Below are 21,362 nucleotides of genomic sequence, written 5' to 3'. Positions count from 1 at the left end.
GCTAGAAATCATCTACTAGAATATTTCTGTGAGTTTTGAAGCTTTTGGCAAGAGTAAGATCTAACCCTAATAAATTACTTGTGAGCTCAGGCTTATTAGAACTCATGCAGCAGCTATCTGAGAATCTGAGAAGGTATTGCGAGCTCTTAAACACCTGATTTAATTAAATGCAATGAAGGGCTAAGAGGTATGAGATGCATGCAATCATATTCTCTTGATCTATCAATTCATGCTAATAACTCTCTGAGAGCAATTTCAGCGTTGTTTGCTGATGCTCACTCTTTTTTTGATGGATGTGATTTATTCCCATTACACATTCCATTGTGTCCAACCAGCAAATTCTGCTTTATTACGATGTTATTCAAATCCTGCTTGGGGAATATAAGCCAAGCTTAGAAAATCCAAAAATGAGGGATCCTCTCTGTCTCTGCATTTATTTGCTTTGTCTGACACAGATTGGCTACCACCTCTGTCTCTAAAATACTTAGGCAAAAGTAGTGCAGCAGCCTTACAGAAAGCATAGCTTGAACCATATTGTGAATTAAACTATGAAAAGACCCAGCCAGTAATTCCTTCTTAGCAGATAATAAAATAGAAATAAGTATCAGAGACTTGCTACAGAGGGAAATTATTGTTTCAAAGCTGCTTCCATAAACATCAAGTACTAAGAGAATTAGACCTGGTCTGTAAAATATTAAACCAAATCACTTTTCCCACCCATGTAATTGATATTTCTTTTTTTAGGTGACGAACAATCTACCTTGTTTGACATACTGCATATTGCCTTTTACAAGTTCTTTCACCCACATCCCAGAAATAATTAAGCTGAAATTACTCTGTGCAATGCAGTGTAAAATAAAGATAATAGTTTAAGACGCCGAACACCAGTTTTGGCAGAGCCAGACTGTCGGCACACAGGATTGAACCGGAAAGAACTAGAGTCCTCCCAGTTACAACAATCGAAAAGCATACTTCTGGTGGGTGCTTCTTTGATGTGGGGCAGCATTTGTCAGCATCATGGAAAACCAGAGGAGAGTGAATATTGTGTTCCTAGAAACCTCTGATCTCTTCCTTCACTAAACATGCCAGGCAGCTTGAACTCCTGGCACTGCTGAGCATGCACAGCATACCATTCAGGCAACCAAAGTCTCCATCACATACTGCAAAGAAAGGCTTGGGTTTTCTATAATGGCGTCACTCTTTTTCCCATAATGTTGTCACAGAGCAGGAAAGGACAATAGCCCATCAGTTTCCCTAAGAAACTTACTCTGTAAAGAAGGGATCACCCCACAGCTGCCAGTCTGGGGTACCTTGAACTGAAATGCTTCATAGAATCACAGAGTTGTTGGTTGGAAGGGATCTTAAAGCTCATCCAGTTCCAAATCCCTGCCACAGGCAGGGACACCTTCCGCTAGACCAGGTTGTTCCAAGCCCCATCCAGCCTGGCCTTGAACACTGCCAGGGATGGGGCAGCCACAGCTTCTCTGGGCACCCTGGGCCAGGGCCTCAGCACTCTCATAATGAAGAAATTTCTTCCTGATATTTAATCTCAGTCTCCCCTCCGTCAGGTTAAAGCCATTCCCCCTTGTCCCATCGCTACCTGCCCTTGTAAAAAGCCCCTCTCCAGGTTTCTTGCAGCCCCTTTAGGTACTGGAAGCTGCTCTAAGGTCTCCCCTTAAGGAGCCTTCTCTTCTCCAGGCTGACCCAGCCCAGCTCTCTCTGTCTCCAGAGCAGAGCCGCTCCAGCCCTCAGAGCATCTCCATGGCCTCCTCTGGGCTCACTCCAGCAGCAACACATCCCTCCTGTGTTAGGACCCAGAGCTGGATGCAGGACTCTCATGAGACTGGAGTTGAGTGGGAAAATCCCCTCCTTTGACCTGCTGCTCATGCTGCTCTTGATGCAGCCACAACACGGCTGGGTTCTGGGCTCAAGCACACACTGCCAGGTCATGGGGAGGTTCTCATCAACCAACACCCCCAAGTCCTTCTCCTCAGGGCTGCCCTCAGTTCGTTCTCTGCCCAGCCTGTACTTGGGCTTGGGTTTGCTCCTATCCAGCTGCAGGACCTTGCACTTGACCTTGTTGAACTTCATGAGGCTTACACTGACCCACCTCTCCAGCCTGAGCTGACACACTGCAATACACGTGGGAGACTCCCCAGTTTTGTAACCCCTGTACTGTTTAACCGACTTATAATAATGTTAGCTCTTGTGCTAGGAGCGCTGTTCCTCTTTAGGAGCATTTAGGGAATATTGTAAATCCTTCAGTAATTTTATGGCCAAGGCAGTATAATACAGTTATTTTGGGCTTTGGCTCACAGTGCCATATAATTACATCAGAATCTGCATTTTCATGAAAAAGAAAAATGCAAGTTCCTTGCCCTTACAGAAAGCTTTAAAAGAAGAAAAGCTTTAAAATAGGAGTTGATGCACTGTCATCTGCCTGAGGGCCTGAAACAAGAGCTCTAAAGACACTGATGCAATGTGATATGCTTGAGAGCCTGAAATGTGCTCTAGAGTGTGAACTCCGGTATGCATCTTTATATTTATCCCTGAACCCACGGTCCCAGCAAAGCTAGTGACAGCCACCCTTGCAAAGAGCAGTGAAAAGGCAGGAACAGACCATTGTGGTAAGCCCTGCCTACTCACCAAGTCACCGTGCCTTGCAAATTTATGGAGATTACAGGCTATCCTTGCTTCTTCTCTTAAAAAAAAGAACAGGTTCCTATTTTCCACTGCTACTTTCGCTGGTTAAGTAGGACTATGGCAGAAGGCCACTATGGAGCTACGGAAGGCTTGTGCACAATACGTATGGGCTCTGAATTATCTTATTCCAGCCACTGTGTACTGGGAATGTCACTTAATAAGAGGCTGTAACATGGGGATGTAAAGCAAAGTAATGTTGAAAATTCATGAATGTTGCATAGCTTGGTAAACTGTTATTTTCCTCTGTGAAGAACCCTGGAAGCACACTTGGGGATAACAGGAAGAGCTGAATCTGTCAGGAAACTGTTGAACAATTATGCAGTTACAGCTAGAAACAGAAAAAAGCAGAAAACTAGAATTAATGAAGCCCATTCTTCCCTTTGAGCCATAACGTTACCAGCCTGCTTTACAGAGCTGGCTCATCTCCATTTTTTAAACTCACTTACATGGTATAACTGGAGGCATCATCTGGCCTTTTGGTACTTGTTACTATTTTCATCTGCTAAAGCATTTAAGCATTTCTGTAATTAATAAAGGCTTTTAAGTGGTTTCTATTAAAGCGCTTCTCCTCCCCCCCCCCCCCCCCCCCCCCTTGGGCAAAGCTGTTTTAATTGCTGGGCTGCTAATCAGCTAACAGTAGTTGGTTTGATATTTGTCATCTGACAGTGTATTCTCATGGGACTAAAAAAATGCATGTTTCTGGTTTACTAGAAGTCACCGTGACATTTAACTGACTGAAGCCTCCATCCCATAGTGAACTTAATATAATCTTTGGGTATATATTGGATAGCAGATAAAGAAAACCCTAACATGGAGTTAAAAGAAAATAGAACTGAAGAAAAAAGTCATGGTAAAGCATTTGGAATACAAATAGGAACAGAATTACATCTCTATGTGTATTTCTACTTACTTCACTTCTCTCTCATTAGCCCCATTTCTGTGGCTACATTTCTGAAGAACAGAAGCTGAAAGAGAACGATGTTCAAAAGCAGAAAGAAGGGAAACAAGCAGCGTAGGCCATAGCCAGATTTGCTGTTGTAGCTCCAGTTGGGTAAGAGGTTACTGTTGAAGCTGCTCCTCACCACCTCCTCCTCGATGTTGCTGCCTCTCCAAGATCTGCAGGCGTAACTGAACATCCAGATTTGAGTTGTGTTATCTAACTTTAGGGAGCCACTGAATGCACAACCCTTCCAACAGATCCAAAATCAGCACTATGGCATGGGAGGCAGCATCCATCCAAGGGTCTATCTGGTCATGGTCACTCAGATAACCCAGCTCAGCTGCTGGGAGAGCACTTCTGACCAGCTACACTTGCATCAACCCAACACCACCAGATTTTTACTACTATAACAAAGAGCAGATTGTGCCACATAAAAACTGCAAACAGACTGGGAGTGAAAGTGCACCAGTTTGGAAGAATAGGAAATGAAGGAGAAAAAGTTAAGAGGAAAAAAAAAAAACCCCAAAATGAGGCAGAATCTGTCTCAGATGTATAAACCATCTGTACTGTGTATCAGTGGAGCAACAAGGATCTGCAGCAATGCAAGCTTCGAGTCCCCATGGAAGAGACTGCAAAATGCAGTGGTTTGCTTATAATCAAGGACCTGTTCCAGAGGAGTCTTTGGCATTGATCTGTGCTGCATGGGCTGCTCCAGGTGCAACTCAGGTGTAGGCTTTCTGATTTATTTTTTTACCTTTAAAGCTGTAAGAAACCTCTTACTCCTTTTACCAGATCAATGTTTCCACCCTAAGATGCAGCTCGATTCCTCAAAGCAATCCTGCCTTTTGTCTGCCTGAGCGTGGATCTCACAGCTCTGTCAATAAACTGTGAAATCCCTCGTTTCACTCAGCACAGAGGAGTGGGAATGGATGTGCTGGGGTGAGACTTTGAGAGGTCACTTGAGTAGGAAGCCTTGCAGTTGTGATGCTCTCAGAGATATCTGTTTCGGTGGGTAAAACAACTGGTGACTGTTCTCTCAACAGCCAGTTGAATTGTGGGAGGGTGCTTAGCACTGAGCCAGTTCTCAGCACTATAATCCTATAAATCGAAAGAAGTTAATGGAATAAAGAGCTTTTTTTCATGCCTTGGGAGCCCCCTGTGGCTGCAGAATTGGCAGCAGCGCCTAGCTTCGTGCTCCAGAAATCTCACAAAAAGCTTTGCAGTGGAAAAGCGAGGCGTGTTAGATCTCTAAGCCTTTGACATGTATTTCTCATCACAAACCTAAGCATTTTTTGTCCTTCTCCACACACTTGTGGATTAGTTTTGGATGTCTTACATAAAGACTCTGCAGCTTAGTTTTCCATGTTATTGTGCCCTCAATGCATACTTGCTTTTATCTCCTGCAGGCAGTATTGGCACCCCATAGTCAGTCAAAGCATCTGACATTGTGGTACAGCTTTTACACCACGAAGGGGGGTGATGTCTTGTGCCAGCCCAATCCCTTTCCACTGGAATTGCTCATTGTTCTTCCTTAAGAAATCAGGACTTTTCAAACTGGCTTCCACAGTTATGAGCCTTCCCAGAACAATACAGTTTGAGCTAACATTTGGACAGGGCTGGTGACTCAGTCAGGAGGGTGTCTTCCCTAATTCTCAGTTTATTTTGTATTTAAAAAAGCACCACAGAAGGGACTGCCACTGACATCCTGTGACTTTCACACATAAGCTCAGTAAAATGCTTGTTCTCACTCTTATAAAATAAAGGTAAAGGGAGAAGATTTTAGACTGTGCCCAGCTCAGTGTGGGAACCCTGTGAAGGTAAGAAACTGCAAACTCTATTCTCCTACTTGTAAACCCCACTAGTATGGTACTGAACCCACTCTGAGCTGTAGTGACAGCTCTACTAAGATACTGTTAGTGCTGCAGGAATTGATCAGCCCATACTTGACTGAAAATTAGGCATACAAGTATAGACAAACATTCCTGATGGGACCATTCAGACCAAAAGCTTTGTCTCCAGCACAGGCAATAGGAGAGGCCATGTAAGGAGAGCAGCTGAACCCACCAGTATCCACAACTGTTGGAACAGGGTTGTTAGAGAATGTCCTTTTAGGATCTGCTGATGGAGCTGAAGGCAGTTTGCCTGTGCCTTTTTTTTTGAGCTTGCTGAGATCATCAGAGCCACAATGATATAGGACAGCAAGTTCCAGAAGTTCAGACCTTGCTATGTACCTCTGCCCATGGCAGTGGGTTGGAACTAGATGATATTAAGGTTCTTTCCAACCCAAACTGTTCTATGATTCTATGTAGAGTAGTACTGTCCTGGGTTCAGCAGTAGCAGTCATTTTTCTCCTCAGTAGCTGGTGCAGCGCTGTGTTTTGACTTTCAGCCTGGGAACAGCGCTGATAACACCGATGTTTTTAGTTGGTGCTCAGTAATGTTTACTCTGACCAAGGACTTTGTGAGCCTCATGCTCTGCCAGGGAGGAGGGGAAGCTGGGCGGAAGCAGAGACAGGACACCTGACCCAAACTAGCCAAAGAGGTATTCCATACCACAGCACATCACACCCAGTATATAAACTGGGGGCAGTTACCCAGAAGAGCTAGAGCGCTGCTTGGGTTGGGCTGCGTATCAGTTGGCAGGTGGTGAGAGGTTGTATTCTCTTCCCTTATTATTTCCCTTATCATTATTATTATTGGTGGCAGCAGTAGTGGTTTTGTGTTATACCTTAGTTACTGGACTGCTCTTATCTCAACCCATGGGAGTTACATGCTTTTGATTCTCCTCCCCATCCCTCCGGGAGTGGGGGGATGAAGGGGGGGGGGTAGGTGGAGAGTAAGCATGGTTCCGGGCTACTGGCTGGGCTTAAACCACAACAAGTACATTTTTCATCTCTTTTAAACCTATCTCCTACTAGTTTCATTGACTGACCCTCAGCTCTCACACTGCAAGATGTGGTGAACAACAACAGTTCCTTGTTCAGCTTACAGTGACTCTGTAAACCTCAGTTGTATCCTGCTCTTCCTTTCCCTCTTCACACGAAACAGCAGCAGCCTTTTTGGTCTTTCTGTGCAAAAGCAATGGCTCCATCCTTTGAAAATGTCATGCCCGTTGAGGTGCACAGGACCAGACCTGCCTGCACGCAGGGCACAAGATGTGTGTTTGCCATGGTCTCTGCGGTGGCCCCGAGGTGCTGCCTGTTTTTCTGATAGTGCCCTCATGGTGTTTCAATGCTTTTTCAGCTGCTGCTGTGCACTGAGTCAATGATTTCAGTGACATCTAGTGATGGCTTCAGAAGCCCCTTCCCAGCTGCCCTAGCTGCCTGTTTTGAGCTCAATATCATGTAAGCACGACTTAGATAAAGTAACTGTACTCTCATCTGCACTGAAGCATATCTGCCACCTTTTTAACCCCTCACTTAGTTCCCCATCATTTGACTGCTCATCTCCATCAACGTAGTGATTTTACTGTCTGCCGCCTCTCCAGGTCGCCGATGAACATGATGAATGAAACCAACTTCGCATGCAGTTCCAAAGGGCTACTGTTAACCTTTCTCTGCCCTGAAAAGTAACTGTTTTGCCCTTCCTTTTGCTCTTATCCTGTAATCAGATCTTTCCTCCAATCCCATGGAAATTTACTTTAATAGCTTTTCATGAGGAGTTTTGTAAAAATATAATAAGAGTATAATGTCCACTAGCAATCTTTCCTATAATTCAACAAATCATCCTTGTCCTCGCTAATCAGCAGCATATAGAGTTACTATACAAGAACTAAGTACACTTATCATTTGGCGTCAGATTTAGAAGCACCTTTAAATAATACGCTTTTATTCCTCAGGTTGCACTGTGAAAGGAATAGAATCATAGAATCCCAGACTGGTTTGGGTTGGAAAGGACCTTAGAGATCATCCAGTTCCAACTCCCTGCCACAGGCAGGGACACCTTCCACTAGACCAGGTTGTTCCAAGCCCCGTCCAACCTGGCCTTGAACACTGCCAGGGATGGGGCAGCCACAGCTTCTCCAGGTTCCCCTCCCATGCGATGTATCTGCTAGCAGAAGGTACTTGATAGCACCTCATTCAAGCTGCATTTTGTATCTTGGTAGCTCAGAGCATTTTCCAAAGTGAAATCTGAAGAAAGGAAGAAGCTGGACAAATATGTGTTTTCCTGTCTTTACACCTGAAAAGGCCTAAGCATGTCACCTCTGAATATGCCTCATATTACAGCCATCTTTCAAAAATTTTTACTTTTAACCTCTTGGGTGTCTGAATTACTAAAGGTTATCTGCCAACTTGCAGGCCAGAAGGTCAGCCAGAAGGGGGATTTGCACAGGGTGAAATCATAATCAACTCAGAATCACTCTTCCAAAAGACGAATGCAGGTACTTAGTGCTCTAACCACATGCCTGAGGGAAATTTACATGCCGGTGGTGTATTCTTAGAATTTAATAATGCATATGCATGGCTAATTCATAACTTAGAAAATGTAGAGAATATCATTTATCAGTCAGGCAGAATTTCTCCTATCTTCAGTTTTTTTCCCTTGTTACCTTGGTTTACAATTCAAAATGAATGATCATCTAATTTTTACTTACTAAAAATACATTAAAAGAAAGATCTTTTGTGTTGGTCAGGGAGCATTTATTTATCACACAGAAGTTTGGAGATCTGTTCAAGAGTACAAATATGAACAGGCCTGACTTTCTCCAAGACGAACAGCACTGAGGAAAGTGGGGACAAAAAGTTAAGGCTATCAAAATATATAAGCTGGGGAAAAGACAATTTCAGCATGGCAAAAATGAAAAGCATTTATAAGAACCTACTACTGATACACTTGCTGGCAGGACTTGAAAAGACAACCAACTGCAAAAGGGGTGCCCCTCTGCATATTTCTTTACAATACTATGTGAACTTGGAATTTTCCTATAAAGTGATCTCAAATTAGAGCTTTGTTTCATTTTACAAATAACTCAAAAGGTTACAAAACTTGCAATATTACTGGATTTTTTTTTTTGTTTCGATTTGACAAAAGCTCTGGAAGAGGGGAAATAATGAGCAATGGCCTAACCAGATCCAATAGTCTCAGCGGTTTATGTAGAGTTATAAGAAAATACAATTCTACATGATTCTGTAACATTTTTCTAGCAGTAATCTACAGTAAAAGATAGGTTCAATGTATACATAGTAATTATTTTGAAATGATAGCAAGGTCATCAGAATATACACAAACTCTATATTCTCAATATATATACAAACACTATGCCCTCAATCTGCAGTATGAGACCCAGTGATTTAAGCTTTTTGTTTCCATATCCAATATACCACTTAGGATACAATTACAATCTGTTGGCTTCATTTAATTTTTAAAAACAAATTATTTTCTTTCCCCTTTAGCAGTTAAATAACCACCTTGGGTTTAGTCTATCTGACTGTCAAACATAAGCCCCAGAAAGCTGAAGTAATCTGAACCCAATTTTAATTTTGATGTTAGGAAAATATACTTCCTCCATCCCATTTGAAACAAATTAGTCCATTCTACACGCTAAGCAAAAGTCAAAACTTAACAGCAGTGACATCAAATATTATAAAAACAACATTAAAAAATAGAAAGTGCTCAAGCAATGACATTCTGCAGTCTGTTTTCACATGATGCTTCAAGGTAGTAAAAACTAACTGTAGTAAAACGCCTCCAAGTACAACTTAAAACTGTGTGAATAACATGTAAGCCTAACCCCATGTCCAGAAGTGCGTGGGCAGCCTTATAAGAAGCCCTTTAAGAAACAGATACATGCAGATAGGAGAAAGTGCCATTTGACCCTTCTTTCATCTTTAAATACTTTTACAAGTCTGGCTCTTGAACATCAAATATATATATATATATATAATATATATATATAATATATATATATCTTTGTTTTCCTAAAAATCCTATCAGGTCAAGATTCAGCAAGTAACTGTGTTAAACTTCATTTGCTCTTTCTGTTGTAACAAAGCTGTGATTAATATTGTATTAACCTGTCACAATCGCAGTCAAAGACAGTAATGCCTGGTGGTGATGTCAAACCTTTAGCACCCGGAGTTAGGAATTGTTTTTCTAATGAGGTTGTTTCTTTTGATCTGTCTTCCTGCATGAAGCACATCGGGGTATCCAGTGTCCTAACACACAGAACATCATATTACTTGAAGGTAAGAGATTAACAGAAAAAGCATTATCATGAAACCAACACAAAGAACGTTACGTACTCTTGCATTTACTCCTTTTACTTCAGAGCTTGGGTCACTGCAGCAGACACACATATTCAGGTAAACACAATATTGCTGGGAAGTTGTTGAAAACTGTATCTAATCTGTTAGCTGAGGCAAAGTCACCCACAACCAACTCACAGAATAAACCCTTTTTGGGTGGGGTTCCATGTACCAACTTTCCCCTTTGAGTATATTTCTTACTGGACAGCTCTGTATTGGTTAAACAAATTGGTCCGTTACAGTGATGGAGGAGACCTGAGCCTTCAGTACACGTTTCTTCCTATAGATCGTTCCCTACCCATGCAAGAGTTGATTTGGCTGACAGGTGTCCGCAGAGAAGCAAGGTAAGTGCAATGCTCTTAAGAATGATGATGATGTGGCTCCCTCTACTGTAGTATCCTAGATGGTGTTGCTGGTCTCTGGCAGGGTTCTATGGTGTGGCTATAAGAAAAAAGAAACAGTCCTTTTAAATAAAACCAACCAATCCCAAAGTTTACAGTAATATATTTGACTCAGTAAGAAATAGCTTTAGGATTTGCTAGAGTAAGTCAGGAAGATACAAGTCGTTTCAGATAGTAGAGCTGGCAGAAATACAAAACACTCCACCAAAACAGATTCAGGTGCAGCTGGAGCCTTATAGCTCATTTTAAGGCAGGGAGGTGCCTTAAGGAAGTGGAATGTTCTTCCAGAAGGTCCCCAGATACAGTCTCACATCTTTTAAGTTTCCTTTTCCTCCTGCTTCCATTGACTGCTCTTCTCCTTTTTCAAGTACCTTTTTTTTTTTTCTCTCATAGGAGAAAAAAACAGCAACTCTCAGACGAGATGTTTTTTTTCTGACAACAGCATCAACCATTGCCATAAAATCTTTAAAGTGGAGAAAAATGCACTGCCAGCCCCAAAAGAAACTGTTTGGTGTCCTGATGCTGCATTTATTACAGTGCACTCGTACCATGAAAGCTAAGTGTTAACCATCACCTGCCACCCACACAACCACGAGAGGAAGAATGCTGGGGACCATGGAGCAGATCAGTGCTTCTGCACCTGCCCTGTCTCGGTGTGGTAAGATATCAGTATGACCTGTCACCCCTGTGCTACACAGAGCTAGTCTGCTCTCAATTAACTGAGTAGAAACAAATTACTGAGGACTGGGGACCACATTTAGATCTGATGTGGGAACTGGTGGAACGGAAATTTGCATTTATTCTAAGCAGAATATTATTCTTACCTGAAACCAAGATGTAAATTTACATTTCCTTTGCAGACACCTGGAATGACTGTGGTGCTTGTGCAGGTCACTACCTGGTGTCTCAGTGGCAGAGTAACACTGTGTTATGCATTTGTATCTTTGCTATGTCGATGAGCATCTGTGATTTGAGCTCATGTCTAACTTTGCAGTGGAATTAATTGGCACTGAAGTTTTCACATGGTCACCTCCATCTGAAGCAGACGTGGAAGGTGATGTCCAACTGGTAGATGACTGTGAGCACATCGTTCTTGTGCCATTTTCAACCACTCCAGCTAGGCCCATTAGAAGATGTCCAGCTTAGCCCCTTAGACTCTCCCTGCCTAGCAGCAGGTACTTTACCCTTTTCAGTGGGCAGTTCATGAAAATGGACTACCCTTCACACCCTGCTGGAAAGATGATCACTTCAGAAAAGACAGCTTTCTGAATTCAGCACCATGTGCACATAGCCATGGGCAAACACACCAGATGCACTTCAGTGAAGATGCAGAACTGTCCTGTTTGTATTCTCAGCTGCAAGTCCCAGGTTTCTTCCCCATGAAATTCACAACACAGGATGCTTCTTGTGAAACCCAAGTTTCCAAGTCCCCAGGGTTACATGAGGATTTAAGGGTTTTATTTGACAGGAAGGCAGGTTCGTAGCTTTCATCCTTCCAGAGAAATATTTGGAAATGAGACCACTCGGAGCTGAAAAACCACACGGCAAATTGCAAAGTTCATTACATTTTGAAAACCTGTTATTTTTTTAATGCCTGAAGCTGGCAGCATAGCGTAAGTCTGCTGTCAGCTCACAGCTTTTACTTAAATTAGATACTAAAGGAGTTCAGCCGTCCTCACCAAAAAATATGGGGCCATCTGTTTCAAGAGTTTAGTCTAAAATTACAAATCCCCATTGCAAGTGCTGCCCAGCTGTAATGAGAGGTAAGTAAGGCACAGCCTGAGGGGAGAGAAAAAGACAGTGAGCAGAAACTTTACCCAGAAAACGAACAAATGATACCTCAACTATTTGGTATATTTTCCAATATAGAGCTGTTCCAATACAGAAGTGTTCCAAAATAGTGAAGTGCATTTTCCATTCATTGGAAGTGTGTTTAATAAGTGTAACAATCCGACAAGCTACTTTAACTATGAATCAGGGTTTTCTTTGAGAGAGCCTGTGTCAAGATTTAAGGAAGAATGTGGGAGGAAATAGCAGATGCTCCAAGACAAGTGAAAATTATTTAGGTGTACTTCTATTAGTACAAAAGCTGCACTGTATTATTACTATGAATGCCAGATTTTTGGAGATAAATGGTAATAGACAAGTCAAGCAATGATGTGGGAGTCTTCCTGCTGAGGTTACCTTCTTGAAACTATGAAGAAAATAGAATGTGTCAAAAAGAAGACCATTAAATATGAAACAAAAAAACCCAGTAATGAAAAGGTGGTGTGTAAAATGAGACTCTGTCTCCTGGAAACCCTGTAGAAAAGTCAAATTTAGTGATGGAGATTGTTGTTTTAATTATGCATGAATGTATGGCACAGCTAGAAGCTTTGACTTCTGAACTTCACGCAGCACTGACAGCAGACTTGGTGTGCAACCAGTCTAACATATCACATATTAGACAATGCTCAGTGTCAAATCTGTGAAAATGCCAGTGCCTACAGCTTGAGCAATACAGGTATTTTCTGTCCGGCACAGGCACATGAACCCGTATTTCTGATGAAAATCACAGTTCACAGGTTAGAGAGTTGCATAGGAAAGGTACTTATCATCCATGGCTACAGCAGTTCTGTTCAGAGGTGGATTATTATCCCACAGCAGTTTGGCAAAAGCCTCTAAATCCATGCACTTTTCCAGTGTCCCTTTAAAATCGGAACTACTTACTTTATAGCTTTTGACTCCTGTGTTACTCATAAAATGAATATAGGTGATGCCCATCAGTTTTTAACACCCGTCAAGGTTCTAACATAAGTTTTAGTTGGACTTGGTTCTGCAGAGCAATGTAGGAAACCCATAGGCAACATAGGAAGCCCCTGGATAAGGAAGAATACCAAGAGGGTCACCCAGTATTTGAGGAGGGGGACCTGCTATGGCCAGTCTGCATGTGCTCTGGATGACACAAAGGGGTGATTGAATGTCAGGGTCATGATGAGCATATGTGGGCTGGCTGCACATCCTCTCCATAGCTCCACAGAGCAGGATACCTGCTCCATCCTGGTAAAAAGCCTTATGCACATCTCTTCCGAATTCTCCACAGGAAAACAGAGAACAAAATTCTGCAGCGAACCTAAAAATGCAGCCTCAAATAATGTGTTTGCTCAGTGCAGACCACCAGGGATGCATCAAGTCCCATTGTGATCAGCAGTGCAGGGCTGCATGCTTCCATGATACAGCTGTCACTGGCTCATGACTGGATTGTTGGCTTTAGCAAGCAATTAAAGGCAGGGGTGAAGGATGCCGTTATATAGGATGCCTATTTTAGATCTCAATAAATCTTAGCATTTAGGGGTTTTTTAACAAAAATAGAAACTTGCTTGAGAAGGGGAAAGTTTTAGAGCCTGATCTACGGTAAGAATTAGTGTATTTGGCACTACTTGTAATTTCTGAAGATACGCCTTTGTCCTTAACTGAAATGCATTTAGTTTGAAATTCCCTGCCTCTTCAAGGTTGGGTGCCACCTAATAATATATCTAATAATTCTGTAAAAAAGGCAAATTGTCCTATATCACTCCTTGCCTCACAGGTTCCTCAGCATCCTGAACTGCCACATTGTATGAACCAGCATGGCACCAGATACATTTAATGGATGTTTATGCTCTTTTAAGAAGTACAATAGGAGATTGCAGGTTATAATATAACTTATCAGCAAAAAACTGTGAAACAAACCGATTACACTAACAAGGGATTTCAATGGTAGCTATTAGGTACCCAGTAGAAGACCAGTGCTGGTTGTATTCTTTGATGCTTTGACAGTATTTTTCTCTAATTTTAAAGCAGTATCAAAAAATAATGAACTGGACTTTATAGTCACACACAGGGGTATTTGTCTGCAGAGTTTTGCTGCTGTTTCTGTTCAGTTATGGTGATCAAAGCTTTGTAGAAACTAGGAGGGGAATGAGGTCAGACTGATAACTGCCTACAGATCAACATTTTACAGCATAACATTGCCTTTATGTATGTCAGTTTTGAACAGCAGCGTGGTGGAGCATACAAAATTAACAAACACCCTTCTCTGAGAGAAAGAAAAGAAAACTAGCATCCAGTGCAGCCATTGGCAGGGACTGGAAATGCCTGTAGAGAAAAGGAAGGCTTATAGAAAACGTAAAAGAACAGGAAACCTTGTATCTCCAACATGTGAAAGAAAGATGGTGTAAACAGCAAAAACCAGGAGGTAACTAGGGAGAGGGTTCTGAGCTTGTTTCACCAAGCTGAAGGAAAGGTCCTTACTGCCATCTCAGAAATCTGAAGCCCTGTCTCCTTAGTGATAGTGAAAACCAAGCTACATTTAAAAAGCAGTGTTCTAAATCAGAAGCGTCTTAAGAGCGTAAGCTACTGGGTTAGTGCAATGTATATTGAAACAGCTCTCTACTGCAGCCACAAGCGTACATCAGTGATTTTCACGAAAACAAACTCTTGCTAAATATCTGAATTCATACTGTGGGTGCCTCAGACCCTTTGCCCTTTGTGTTACTTAACAAGCACTAACCTGGATGTTATGGGGAAAATCAATTTCTAGACTCACTTCAAACAACCAACTGTTGACTGTCACAAACTCAATGTATGCATACTTTATAAGTAAACCTACAAAAAGCTGCTATCAAAACACAAACTTCAGGAAAAAGACCTCTCACAGCATCTGCATTAAGTCAGCAAAAAAAAAGGCTCAGGGTAGTAGTTCTAATCATAGAATCACAGACTGGTTTGGGCTGGAAGAGACCTTAAAGGTCATCTATTTCTATCCCACCTGCCATGGGCAGGAACACCTTCCACTGGACTTCGTTGCTCAAACCCTCATCCAGCCTGGCCTTGAATGCTGCCAGGGATGGAGCTATTAATTCCCAGTAAGATTGGTTATTAGCAAAAGAATAGTCATTCAGCAAAGATTCACAGCTAAACTACAGCTCTCACATCAGGAAAACCAGTCATCTGTTGAGATCTGAGGATCTCAGGGGATCCCCTGAGGATCAGGGGATGGATCCAGCATGCACAGGGCTCAGTGGGCACAACACTACTCCAGTGTGAAACTCCAAGTATTGTGTCAGAGCAGAAGAGACCACCTCATCTCAGGTCACCTCATCCTTGTCCCAGTCTGCACCTGCATCAGAGAAACAGCTTCTGGAAGACATCTCCCAGACTTAGTGCAGATGTCACTCGGCAGTAGATTAGCTTCCCATAAAGAGCAAAGTTAGAGATTTAAGAAGGAAAACAAGAAGCCTCTTCTCTATTTTCCCTCACATTTTAATTAGTAGGAGCCAGTCTTCCTTTGGCTCTCTGAGCAGTGTCTGGCAGGAATGCAGAACTGAATTAATTCTCCAAGCAGTGACTGTACTAGTTCATCACCAACAGGCTGCTTTCCCTTTGCTGCTCTCACCCATCATCACTGGTGACAGGTGAGATCTCTGAAGTGAGGGAACATCAGCCATGCAAATTACTAATACTTTCTTTTTGCAACACTGATTTGCTGATTCAGTGGTGGGATAAATAAATGGAACTTGCTTAACCCTATCCATCCAATTCAAATTTATGTTCCTTGCCTGGACAGCTGCAAATATCTCATGGTACTTAATTAACAGACCATTGCCATGATCTGTCTTTCATAAACCTTTAAATCAAAACTGTTTGTTTTCCACAAGAGATTATCTGACCTAAATGTGGATCAAATCATGGAAATCCAATGCTCGGTGCTATGCAGGGCAGACTGATTACAGTTGGGTTTTTTTTCTGGATTTATGGGTTCATTTTTCTTTGCAAATTGAAATTATTAAATTGTATCATCAAAAAACCCACAAGCGTTCATAGTATTAATAGAAGCACAATAAAGCAGAAGGCAGGAAGCAGGAGAACTGTGGGTGGCTACTACACCTTCAGAAAGCAGGAGCATCTTGAAACGAACAAGATCAGCAGATGAATGTTCCTGCTCTGTGGGAGCAGGATGGAACCATGGGGAGGAGTTTGATGGTCTTCAGACTTGGTCCATTTTTCTTTCTAGTCCATAGAAGCATAGAATCACAGAATGGTTTGGTTTGAAAGGGACCTTAAAGCTCATCCAGTTCCAACCCCCTGCCATGGGCAGGAACACCTTCCACTAGAGCAGGTTGCTCCAAGCACAGTTCAACCTGGCCTTGAAAATTTCCAGGGTTTGGAGACATTCTATTATTGTGTTCTGATCTATACTGTATCACATGAGGAACATTTGAATTGGAGATGCAGTCTGTGTGCGCTTTTGGTTGTGAGTCAATTATGTTTAGACTTTTCTTGATTTTTGAACTCGTTTCTGGTAGTTCTGCTATGTACCATTCCAGCAACTGTCATTTCACTTCAGATGTGCAGCTAAAAGAAGGCTAAAAGAAAGCTAAAAGAAAACATCCTAAAATGGCATTTATGCAGAAACCTTAACATTTTCATCTCTTATTTTGTTGCTTTGTCATGTAAGAAAAACAGTAAAAAGGTTTTAGTCATAGAGTGTGTAATTAAAGGGACACTAAATGAACATGCATCTCTTCCTTCATTTCTTGCTGATATACAAGCTCCTCTCAAACTGGTACAAGGAAGCTGCATGTCTGCATACATGCAATAAGCAAGCAAAGGGGAAATGAATTATTTTCTGTAACTAAACTGAAGGTGGTTTCTTAATATAATTACAGAACAATGAGATACTGAAAAAACAGTCCTGAAAAAACAGTAGCTTATTGTTCTGTAATTGGGCTAAGAACTTACTCTGACTTACTTTCATATTCATGCTTAGCCCTTTAAGTATGCTGGATGATGGGAACTGAGAAGTGGTAAACTTAGCACTGGGGAAAAAGTGCCCTTTATACACACTTTTACAACACCCTCATATATTCCTTTATCCAAGCCCGCATAAAATCAGTATATCAGGCTGTCTGTTTTTTTACCAGCCTACCAGATCAATTATATTTGGGTCAGAATGACCTTAGCAGTCATTACCATTTTCTCATGGTCATATTTTCCTTAAAACTCAGCTTTTCACTGATTACCTTATTTACAGCATCCACCTCGTGCTTAAATTCTCCTTCAGGACAATTTCTGGGATAGGTCAACATTGTCTTCAGTCCTGTCTACATCAGTATGATGAAACTACTTCTGAAGATTGTTCCACCTCACTACCTGAGACTGGCTCCCTTTGTCACCAAGGTAAAGCCCACAGAGCAGTTAGTACTACTTGAAGGTTACTTCTGATCATCTCACCTCTATGGGTATAAAAGCAGCTCAAGTCAAACTCAGAGAAAGGACATTTATGGAATGAAGAAGTAGGGTCTTCTTTCAACTCCCCATTAAGCTATATGCATGCCAGAGTTATTTCACTTGGTTTTGATAGAGATAATGGGTACTTGCAGCAGCCCTAAAAAACCAGTTAAGACTCGCAATCTTCCTCTATAATAATGTTTTGTGGCAAAAAGCAAAAATAAAAAGATATTAAAAAATTTTTAGAAAATGGGGTTATACTAAAGGGGAAAAGTAAAAATTGTCACATTTGTCCCACTGGGACAACTGCAGAATATTGGAATGAGAAAATCTTAGTTTTGCTCAAAAACAAAAATACCCTACCTATAACAGCCAGAGGTTATTTTCCCTGACTTTAAGAGCTTTCTGTTAGCTCTGGAAGGCAACTTTGTTACTATGCTCAGCAGACACATAAAGAGGGGGAGAGCATATATCTTGTAGCTTAAACATCCACCAAACTGAGATTTCCCAGACTACTCCTGACATTAACTGTCATAGATACAGCTCTTTGGCTAATGCTTTAGCAAATTTTGCCTGAAGGGCTTTTAGAAGTTGGTTACCATGGTCAACCTCCTCGATGGACCTTTGTGTCTGATCGACCTTCTTGCCCTGCTGGGGCTGTTGTGGTTACCAGTACCCTGCTCTGCCCACACAATTGAATGTCCAAGTGGACATCAGTAATGGGTGGTATCCCCTCAAGGGTCTGGATTGGGACCAATAGTATTTAATAACTTCAGCAATGACATAGTGGAATCAAGTACACCCTCAGCAAGCTTGCAGTCAACACCAGCTGTGTGGTGGACACACTAGAGGGAAGGGATGCAATCCAGAGGGACCTGGATAGGCTTGAGAGGTGTGCCCATGTGAACTTCATGAAGTTCAACAAGGCTAAGTGCAAAGTCCTGCACCTGAGCTGGGGCAATCCCCAGTACCAATACAGGCTGGAGGATGAGGATGAAGGAATTGAGAAAAGTTCTAAGGAGAAGGACTTGGGATGTTGGTTGACAAGAAGCTCCTCATGACCTGGCAGTGTGCAGAAACCAACCATGTCCTGAGTTGCATCAAAGGAAGCTTGACCAGTAGGTCCTGCTGCTACCTAAGCATCACCAATTTGCTCTTTGCTGCACATGGCAACTTCAAGAACAAGATCCCTCACCTGAGGAATGACTCTTCCTTCCTGTCAAATGTTTCTTGCAAAGAATATGAGACAGCAAACACTAGAGACGATAAACAACCAGGCACCTGGCCTCAAGTGTACTTTGGTTTTCTGTTGTTTTCCATATATCCGTATTTCATTCTATATATCATTATTTCATTTTTCCAGAAAGACCTCAAAATTACCCGGTTAGCATTTTTCTTGTTCCAGCATCTAATGAGATAGACATTATTAATTCCAAACTTTAGAGGAAAGCCTAGGCATAGCAGAGAGTCACTGCATAGCAAGCTAGCTCTTGGATCCTGCTCCACCATCAAGAGCAGTCCATTACCCTTTTCTCTATCAGCTGTAGAGAGGTACTGTATGATCTAATATAGCAACATTTATCCAAAGTTGTTTTGGTTTCAAAAATTTAGAGATATTATCTTGAAAAAAGCCAAATCCTTGCCATTTCCAGTGTTTCTAGAATGGAAATTGTTCAGAACCACTTAGGGAGCTAAAAAGAACAGTTGAAGGCTGTGTGGGAGTATTTGCGTATGCATTGGCAGGGGGAGAGGGAGGAAAAGAAGCAAGAAAAATACAGTGCTTTCTGGTGTTCAGCTGAGCTTAGTGTAAAGTCTGCGCTACAGCAACTTAACAATTCCCTATGGTTTTGTCTTTGAAAGAGGATACTAAAAAAAAGGGGGGTAGGACAGAGTTGTTTATAACGTTTTCAGTCACATCACCTTTTATCAAACAACTTCAAAACTTTCATGTTCTAATTATTCTATAACCTGCCCTGACTGGTAGAAAACCAAGTAGAATGACGTATTTTACTGGAGAGAAACTGAAGACCATGTCATAAAAGCCCCCTCTGTGTGAGCATGTGTAAACAGCTCTCCAGGCATGTGTGTGGATGGAGAAAACAGCGGGCTGAAGAGCAGGAAAGTGCATGCCAAGCGGTAGCACGCGTGAGTCTGCCAAGAACTGATAAGCTCCAGAGACCAGCAGTCCTGCTGAACCCACAAGAAACAATGGACAGTGGGACTCTGCCAAAGCTGTCCAAATCCACTAGCGTCAACCACGGGTTGTTCAACCCAGGCTACATCCCAGAAGGCTGCTATGTATGTGAAACTACAAGATTATCTATCTATCTATCTATCTATCTATCTATCTATCTATCTATCTATCTATCTATCTATCTACCTACCTACCTACCTACCTACCTACCTACCTACCTACCTACCTACCTGCTTACCTATCCATCCATCCACCCATGCATGTATCCCCAACACAAGAGGAACATGGCCCTGCTTGAGTGAGTCCAGAGGACAGCACAAAGATGATCAGAGGGTTGGAGCACCAGTATTTATTAGATAGCCTTTTATCAGTCTGTTATTAATAACAAGGGACTCATCGCACACTGCATTCACTTATTCCCTCACACAGTTCACAGTCAGATGCACTAACATGGGTGGGAGACCAGCCCTGGCTGTCTACTTAAAACCGGAGGCGTGTGTTGATGTGTCAGGGGCTTTGAGGAGGCTGTTGAGGAAGTGCTTCCAGATGATTTGTTTCAGATGGTACGCCTGTGTGTTTTATATATTTAGGTAGATAGGTAGACAGACAGTATCACAGACTGGTTTGGGTTGGAAGGGACCCTAAAGCTCCTCCAGTTCCAACCCCCTGCCACGGGCAGGGACACCTTCCACTAGACCAGGTTGCTCCAAGCCCCTGTGTCCAACCTGGCCTTGAACACTGCCAGGGATGGGGCAGCCGCAGCTTCTCTGGGCACCCTGTGCCAGCGCCTCAGCACCCTCATAGTAAAGATTTTTTTCCCTAATGTCTAATCTAAATCTACCCTTTTAAAGCCACCCCCCCTTGTCCTGCCACTACATGCCCTGTAATCCCCTGGACTATTCTCAGCAAGCCAAACTCATTCGTTTTTCTGCTCCAGCTTGATGTGTACGTCCCTGAGGATGCACTGGATTGTAGATGAAAGCAAGAGATGGTAAATTAAGTGGAAAATACGCTTTGAAATTAAACGGAAATAATCCTTTTAGTAGGAGCACGATTTTAAAATCCTCCAGTACTGTCTGGGTTTGCGTGACCTCTCGTGGTCAAATCCCTGCCTTGCAGCTCCATCTTTTTACCTCAGCAGTGGGACGTATTTGGCTACAGTTAATGCTGAACTGTAAGGGGAAGTTTTGGCTTGCGATAGTAAGCCACGATTTTAGAGAAAGAAAAAGCTGTGCTAACAGATATCAGAAAATGATTTTTCTCTGAATCTCATGGAATCCCAGACTGGTTTGGGTTGGAAGGGACCTTGAAGCTCACCCAGTTCCAACCCCTGCCACGGGCAGGGACACCTTCCACTAGAGCAGGTTGCTCCAAGCCCCTGTGTCCAACCTGGCCTTGAACACTGCCAGGGATGGGGCAGCCACAGCTTCTCTGGGCACCCTGTGCCAGCGCCTCAGCACCCTCACAATTTCTTCCTGATGTCTCACCTAAATCTGCCCTGTATCAGGTTAAAGCCATTGCTTTAACCCGCAAAAGCGGGTGCCGCGGCTTCTCCTTCCCTGAGGGTGCTCCTGTGGGAAGGCCCGGTCAATAGGAAGCCCCGCGGCCCCCCCCCGGACAAGCACAGCG

Source organism: Lathamus discolor, chromosome 5 (assembly GCF_037157495.1).
Source record: "Lathamus discolor isolate bLatDis1 chromosome 5, bLatDis1.hap1, whole genome shotgun sequence".
In the NCBI taxonomy this organism is placed as follows: domain Eukaryota; kingdom Metazoa; phylum Chordata; class Aves; order Psittaciformes; family Psittacidae; genus Lathamus; species Lathamus discolor.
This window is presented reverse-complemented; position numbering follows the sequence as displayed.